The sequence below is a fragment of the Babylonia areolata genome, chromosome 14 (genome assembly GCF_041734735.1).
Source record: "Babylonia areolata isolate BAREFJ2019XMU chromosome 14, ASM4173473v1, whole genome shotgun sequence".
NCBI classification, from domain to species: Eukaryota; Metazoa; Mollusca; class Gastropoda; order Neogastropoda; family Buccinidae; genus Babylonia; species Babylonia areolata.
The window spans coordinates 8,484,232-8,492,452 of NC_134889.1; positions in this window are offsets into that span (position 1 = coordinate 8,484,232).

Genomic DNA, 8,221 nt, shown 5'->3' on the forward strand with positions numbered 1-8,221 from the left:
CCTGTGATGGCTGCAGGAGGACAACCACACCTACAACACCTGCCTCGGCATAGACAACACCACTGTTGCCCAACTACAGTCTCAGCTGGCCACGCTCGCAGCTGAGAACGCAAGCCTGCGACATCAGCTGCAGGCCCCCAAGCCAGCACACCACCCACATCCTCCAGGACCAGCGCTACATCCTCGACGCTGTGCTGCTGACCGCACCCCAGACCCTCCACACTGTGTCTGGTGTGAGAGGCCTGGTCACACCAAGGACCAGTGTCGCCACAAGCGACGCTACCTGAGGGTCAGGCAACTGAATGCAGACCACAAGCCTGCAGCTCCAGCCTACAAACAGTGTGTCACTGACACACACACTGGGCAACATGGACTGACGCCAGCTACTCCAGCTCCAAATCAGCGATGCAGGAGACGCCGACGCAGACGGAGGCGCCACAGCACCACACCTGATGCTGTGGTCCCACGCATGTCCCCACCTGAACTCAGCCCCACACCGCAGAGGTCCAGCCAACAACCACCCTCTGTCACGCCTACAGACCCAGTCCCACTGCACCACCAGGGCAACAAAGTGACTGACACTGATACTGACAGTGACAGTGGTATGTGGCTGACCAGACCAGGACACCAACCCGGCGAGCTGCACCAGAGCCGCCTCCACTACCACCAGATCCTGCACCTAGGCGCTCCACACGATTGGCATCCCGGGCACCACTGACTGTGTGAAGAGACTGGTGAAGAACCATTTTACAGCCAGAGCTGAAACAGTGCTATTATGTTATCTTTCATATCATTCCTGTTCATGCTTTAATCCTGTTTCAGTTTCAGATATTTCTGCACAAATTCATGTTTTATGTTCTTTTATTCTTCTTGCTTAGTTAACCTGTGATCTAGCTTGTCACAAGGTCTTAGCAATGCAAAAAGTATGACTATGAACATGCTACAATAATTCATGCTATAATCTATGCTATTATACATGTATCATACTCTACATGTGCATCTGACAGTGATACGATAGATAGATTGATAGGCACACAAATGAAAGCTTTCCATCTTCATAGTGTATTTATCTATTTGGGACCCCTTCTCAAAATCAAACTGTTCATTTGACTAAGTCCAAATCCATAACTTAACCTGGCTAAAGCCACTTTGAATATAGAAGTAGGGTATTGTTCCTAAGAATGCTGCAGTCATTTCACATTCGCTTAGCTATCAGTTATCAGCTAAATTATCTCCCTTACCTGCCCAGTAATTCTTGTTTGATGCTCAGCTAAGTCTGCTCACAAGAATTACTTGAAATTAACCATCGCGGACGATGGATTTCAAAAGATGGGGGGAGGAATGACCAAGCGCTATGCTTGCTCCAATATTTGCCTCACGCACAAGCTGCATTAGCTTGCCTCACGCACAAGCTGTATTAGCTTGCCTCACGCACAAGCTGCATTAGCTTGCCTCACGCACAAGCTGTATTAGCTTGCCTCACGCACAAGCTGTATTAGCTTGCCTCACGCACAAGCTGCATTAGCTTGCCTCACGCACAAGCTGTATTAGCTTGCCTCACGCACAAGCTGCATTAGCTTGCCTCACGCACAAGCTGTATTAGCAGACGACAGTTTTCCCTCCTAACCTGCACACAGGATTGTGTGACGTCACTCCGCTTACATCATTTTGTCCTCGCCAGACCACCTGCTCGACCAGTGTCGCATCGCGGTACGTCATTGGCTGAGAGCAAACTTGTGTTTCTGTTCCACGGTAATTAATTAATACCTCTTTTGTCAGATCAGTAAACTACAAGTATTATATACTGGCAGAATGGTTGCAATTCCATCTTTAAATCTATTCCATTTATGTTTGCCTACGTTAAACAGATTTAACGCAGTTTGTAATTTTCAGCGACGAGCTCGTTAAAACTGACCCTGTTCAGGTGACTTAAATTAAGATTATAAATTCATCTTAAATAATCAACACTTCATTTTATACTCATTATAAAGTAGACGTTGAGCTCTTTCTTTTGCAACTCATCCGACGTAAATCGGTTCAGGAATCATTTAGAAATCTGTCACTGAACACCTTGAAACAAACACAATTGTCATCGGATTTTCCGTGATTTGTGACGATCTGCTTGCAGCACACGTGACGGCCTTTGCGGTCCGCGAAACTTGCTTAAATTGGCACAGTGAGTGATAAGTGGTCATTTTCATACCTGGTCAGTCATCTGACCAGAGCCTGCTCTCTCTCTCTCTCTCTCTCTCTCTTGCTGCGTCGCGGCAGTGTGAGTGTGGGTCGTGTGTGTTCCCACAACGGCTAACACCTCGCTACGTATTGCTGCACTGTCTTCTCTTTTTACCATCTCTTTCTTATGTTCTCTCTTAGTTTTCTTTTCTTATGTTCTTATAACTATTGTAAATAAAACAATAGAAAACCCCATTTGTGACTGGCCTCTATATGTTCCTGGCCTGTGCATGGAATTCTCATCTATCCTTTCAGTCAATCAATATTTAGTTAAGTCTTTTGTGCCGTACCCTTGAATAACCACTCAGTACACGGCCACATAAAGAAGCAGAAAAACAAAGAAACAAATAGTTGGAGAAAAAAAAAGGACCCAGGTCAAACACCGTGGCTTTGCATCAACACAACATTCTGTTTCTTTGTCAAAGGAAAACTAATTAGTCACGTGATCTTTGTTCAAGCTGCAAAGTCAGGGACGCAAAATCTATCTATGCGTTTTTGAGCTTAAAGGAATTATTTAAACAGACCCAAAGAAATTTTTCACACATAAACGGCGTAACTATGCTTTCGTGATCGATGTGAATGTTTAAGGTTAGACGAGAAAGAAAATCTTTGCAGACAATGAGTTTGGGCAATATTTCCAAGCCAGTTTTGAGAAACGTTATTTTGTCGTCTGTCAAAATCTGTAACCTGGTATGGATTTGCTTTCCCCTTATTTCTTTCTCTGTCTTTATACGTTTATCTATAATTCAATTATTTATGAATTTAGTTGTTTTTTTTTGTTTTGTTACATAATTGCTGAATTATATGTTTCTTTTACATTAATTTTGCTTGTTTTATTATTTGTCTACTCATACTCACTTTATATTATGAATTGGTATCATCACTCACAAAGGCAAAGGTTATGTAAGACTTCAAAAATGTATAGAAACATATTTTTCCCGATATGCCAATACAAAATCAAACGTTGAACTACCTTGAGAACCTTGTGACTGTCGACCTCTTCAATAATTCTGCCATTTAAGTGACAAGGTTGAAAAGTTAAGATGTTGACGCTTTTGTCTTCTTGTGTGTTATCAACACATGATTCGTTTGTTAAGGATGCGAATGCATGTGGTTCAGTTCAGACCAATAGAACAGGTGATCAACACTCTTTCTGCAATGTTTAGAACACATCAATTAGTTTGTAGACAATAATTGACCATATTCTAAAACCACTTATAAGACTTTACAGGCGTGCTTTCAAATCAGTATAACTTGACATGATTATTACCAGTCAAACTGAAATTTAGATATAACAAAGTCATATTTAAGTTCAAAATATGATCGGGTTGTCCCGGTGATTCATGAGTTATTTTCCAATAACTTAAAGGATTTATTTAAAGAAATCCAAAGAAATGATTAACAAATAGTAAAGAGTGGTAACTCTCTCCATTCACAACGTACACAACTTCAAGTCAGTGCTGCTTACGCTATGAATTCAGCAAGCAGTACTGACTTGAAGTTGTGTACCTTGTGAATGGAGAGAGTTACCACTCTTTACTAGCAAGCAGCACCAACTTGAAGTTGTGTACCTTGTGAATGGAGAGAGTTATCACTCTTTACTAGCAAGCAGCACCGACTTGAAGTTGTGTACCTTGTGAATGGAGAGAGTTATCACTCTTTACTAGCAAGCAGCACCGACTTGAAGTTGTGTACCTTGTGAATGGAGAGAGTTACCACTCTTTACTATTTGTTAATCATTTCATCTCCTGGCCTCATTATTTGTTAATCACTGTGATGCAGAGAGAAAAAGGCTGATATAGCGCAGTACCCCCATCTCAGATGGGGTTCACTGCGCTTTACAATAAAATATACAAATTAAAGACTAAGTGTCGTAAAATATGTACAAAGTCAACACAATTTCACATGACATTGGCTAGGATATACATATGCAAGACTAAATGACATAAAGTGGAAATCGACACAAGTGCCATCACAGTCTCGAATCACACGGGTGCAAATCACAGCAAAACAAAGCACATCACATTCACCACTGTCAAAAATAAACACCAGGCAACCAGGTATCACGAAAAAACAACAACACCAAAACGTTGCCTTGGCAAAGAGTTGATCTGTATGGAGGCAGATTTCACAGAGTCTGGTGGATATTCATGAATCACAGGAAAACGATGTATTCCCAATGACCTTGTGTCTGCTTCCCTGTCTCTGTCTCTCTCTTTCTCTTTCTCCCCTTTCTCTCTCTTTTGCCATTTTCCTCCTCCATTCTTTTCCTTCTTCGTATCTCTCGGTTCTTTCATTACTTTCTTTCTTTCTTTTATTTTCTTAATTTTATAAATAGATATCTTTGTTCAAGTTTAACATTATTTTAGACACACAGACATACAATGATTATTTATTTATTTATTAGTGCTTACGTATTATTTAAACTATAAAAAAGAAAAAAAGAAAAACAACAACACAGTATCGTTTTATACATAAAAAAAACAACAACAGTCATACGCACACACACACACAAAAACAAAAACAAAAAAAACCAACAACAAAAAACAAACAAAAAAACAACAACAGACAAACAAACAAACAAACAAACGAAAAACTTTTACATTCGTGGTTTGTCTTTCCTGTCCCTCGTCCCTCCCTTCTCTCTCCTTTCTCTGGGAAGAGCAGCCCGAATTTCACACAGAGAAATCTGTTGTGACAAAAAGAGAAATACAATACAATACAATACAATACAATAGCAAACAGCAAACCACAACGATCCAACACACAGTACTACTGTCGTGGACTCTGTGGCACTGTGTTTCATGTAACATTCTATGTGTCATCACCTTCCACCATTTTTTTATATTACCGTTTTCTAGAAAATGCTGTGGACTGGATCATTTCCATCGAGTGTACATATTTTTCCACCATATATGTTTGTTTGGGATTTTTTTTTAGGTCTGTTAGGATGTGCTTTGTACATGGTTTGATTTGATCTGATCTACATTTACGAGTAAAATGTTTCGTCAATATACTGATGAAGTGAAATATTTCATCTGCTTTTGTGATATCATCGTTTCCAAATGATACTAATTCTATATTTAACTTTACATCTGCGCAGTTTTCACACTTTCCTTCTAGACATTCGAATCCACAAGTAGATAAGTTTTGAAAGTATGAGTGATTTTAGAATAGCAATTTGACTGAGAGGTGTACATATACGTTTTGACCAAATCTTGAAAAGCTTCTTAACTTCTACCAATGTATCTCTTGTATTTACTTCAGTTCTTGTTTGAAAGTTTCTCTGTGAACCGAATACCTGAAAGTTTGTGTTTTGGGGAGTTCCATTTCATTTTCTTCTCTGGTGGATTTCGATGGTTTGATTTCTTCAATCTCCCTAACCAGACTTTCAATGTTTTATCATAGTTAATTTTTAGCCCTGATGTTTTTTGTTTGTTTTTTTCTTCTTCTTCAAATCCCTCTGGTGTTTTAAACAACTTTTCATTCGATTCTTTATCTCCTTCTAATGCGAACGTTATATCATCAGCAAAGTTACTAATCTTAAAGATTGTATCTAATAATTCAATACCTTTAATTTCTTCGTCTTAGCTACTTTACTTTCTTCTGTATTTTGATTGATTGTACTTGCCATACGTATTTTGGATGTTAGAATTGTTTCCTCTGTATCTTAGTCCATGACGGAAATGCTCTCCGTATCTGCCGCTTTTTAAACAAATTGTATTTGTATCGTCGTTCAGTAAACCCCCTTCCCCCCATCCCCCTCTCTCTCTCTAACTTGTGGTGCGTCTTGTTGACTTCCTGATAGAAACGCCCTCCTTACCTGCCGCTTAAGAAAAAAATTCTGTCGTCGTTCAATAACCCCCCCCCTCCCTCTCTCTCTCTCTCTCTACACACACATATATGTGTGTGTGTGCGTGTGTGTGTAGAGACAAGTAATGACGTGTTAGCTTAATTTTACATGGAATGCTTTTTTACTTACTTTATGATACTTAGTTTAGTACTGGTGTAGCCAGGCGAGTATGCATTTTCAATTTGTCTTTGTAGTTATTATTATTATTATTATTATTGTCATATACTTTTTTCAGAATAATTTTTTTCCTTAATATATATTTTCGCTGATGTGTAATCGATACGTACCATTTGCTTTCTAAATATTCGGCGTGAAATAAATGCTGACCAAAAAAGGTGTTGGACTGACCTGTGCGATTTGTCTGGTTCCCGGCGTGCACAAACAGGATGGACACAGCAACAGGTCGCCTGATACCCAGACAAGCAACACCACACCACACCACACCACACCACACCACACCACACCACACCGCATCACACCATACCACACCACACCAGCCACACCGCATCACACCACACCACACCACACCACACCGCATCACACCATACCACACCACACCACACCACACCGCATCACACCATACCACACCACACCACACCACACCGCATCACACCATACCACACCACACCACACCACACCACACCGCATCACACCATACCACACCACACCACACCACACCGCATCACACCATACCACACCAAATCACAGCAGCCACATCATACCACACCACACCACACCGCATCACACCATACCACACCACACCACACCGCATCACACCATGCCACACCACATCACAGCAGCCACATCATACCACATCAAACCACGACACACCACACCACATCAGTCACACCATACCACATCAACCACCACATCAGCTACACCATACCACACCACACCAGTCACACCATACCACATCACACCAGTCACATCACACCAGTCACATCACACCACACCACACCAGTCACACCACACCACACCAGTCACACCACACCACACCACACCATATCAGCCACACCACACCACCAACCACACCACACCACACCACACCACATCAGCCACACCACACCACATTAGCCACACCACATTAGCCACACCATACCACATCAGCCACACCACACCACACCACATCAGCCACACCACAGACCACCACACCACACCACATCAGCCACACCACACCACGCCACATCAGCCACACCACACACCACACCACAGCCACACCACACCACATCAGCCACACCACACTACACCACATCACCACACCACACCACATCAGCCACACCACACCACACCACATCAGCCACACCACACCACATGAACCACACCACACCACACCACACCACATCAGCCACACCACACCACATGAGCCACACCACACCAGCCACATCACACCACACCAGCCACACCACACCACACCACCCCACATCACTCCACACCACACAAATCACACCACACCACATCAGCCACACCACACCACACCACATCAGCCACACCACACCAACCACACCACACCACATCAGCCACACCACACCACATCAGCCACACCACACCACACCACATCAGCCACACCACACCACATCAGCCACACCACACCACACCACATCAGCCACACCACACCAACCACACCACACCACATCAGCCACACCACACCACACCAGCCACACCACCCCACCCCACCCTACATCACCCCACACCACACAAATCACACCACACCACACCACATCAGCCACACCACACCACACCACTCCACACCACACCAGACAAACCACGCCAGCCACACCACATCAGCCACACCACCCCACCCCACATCACTCCACACCACACCAGTCACACCACATCACACCACACCAGTCACACCACACCACACCACGCCAGTCACACCACACCACACCAGTCACACCACATCACACCACACCACACCACACCACACCATATCAGCCACACCACACCACCAACCACACCACATCACATCTCCACACCACACCACACCACACCACACCACACCACATCAGCCACACCACACCACATCAGCCACACCACACCACACCACATCAGCCACACCACACCACACCACACCAGCCACATCACCCCACCCCACCCCACATCACTCCACACCACACCACATCAGCCACACCACAC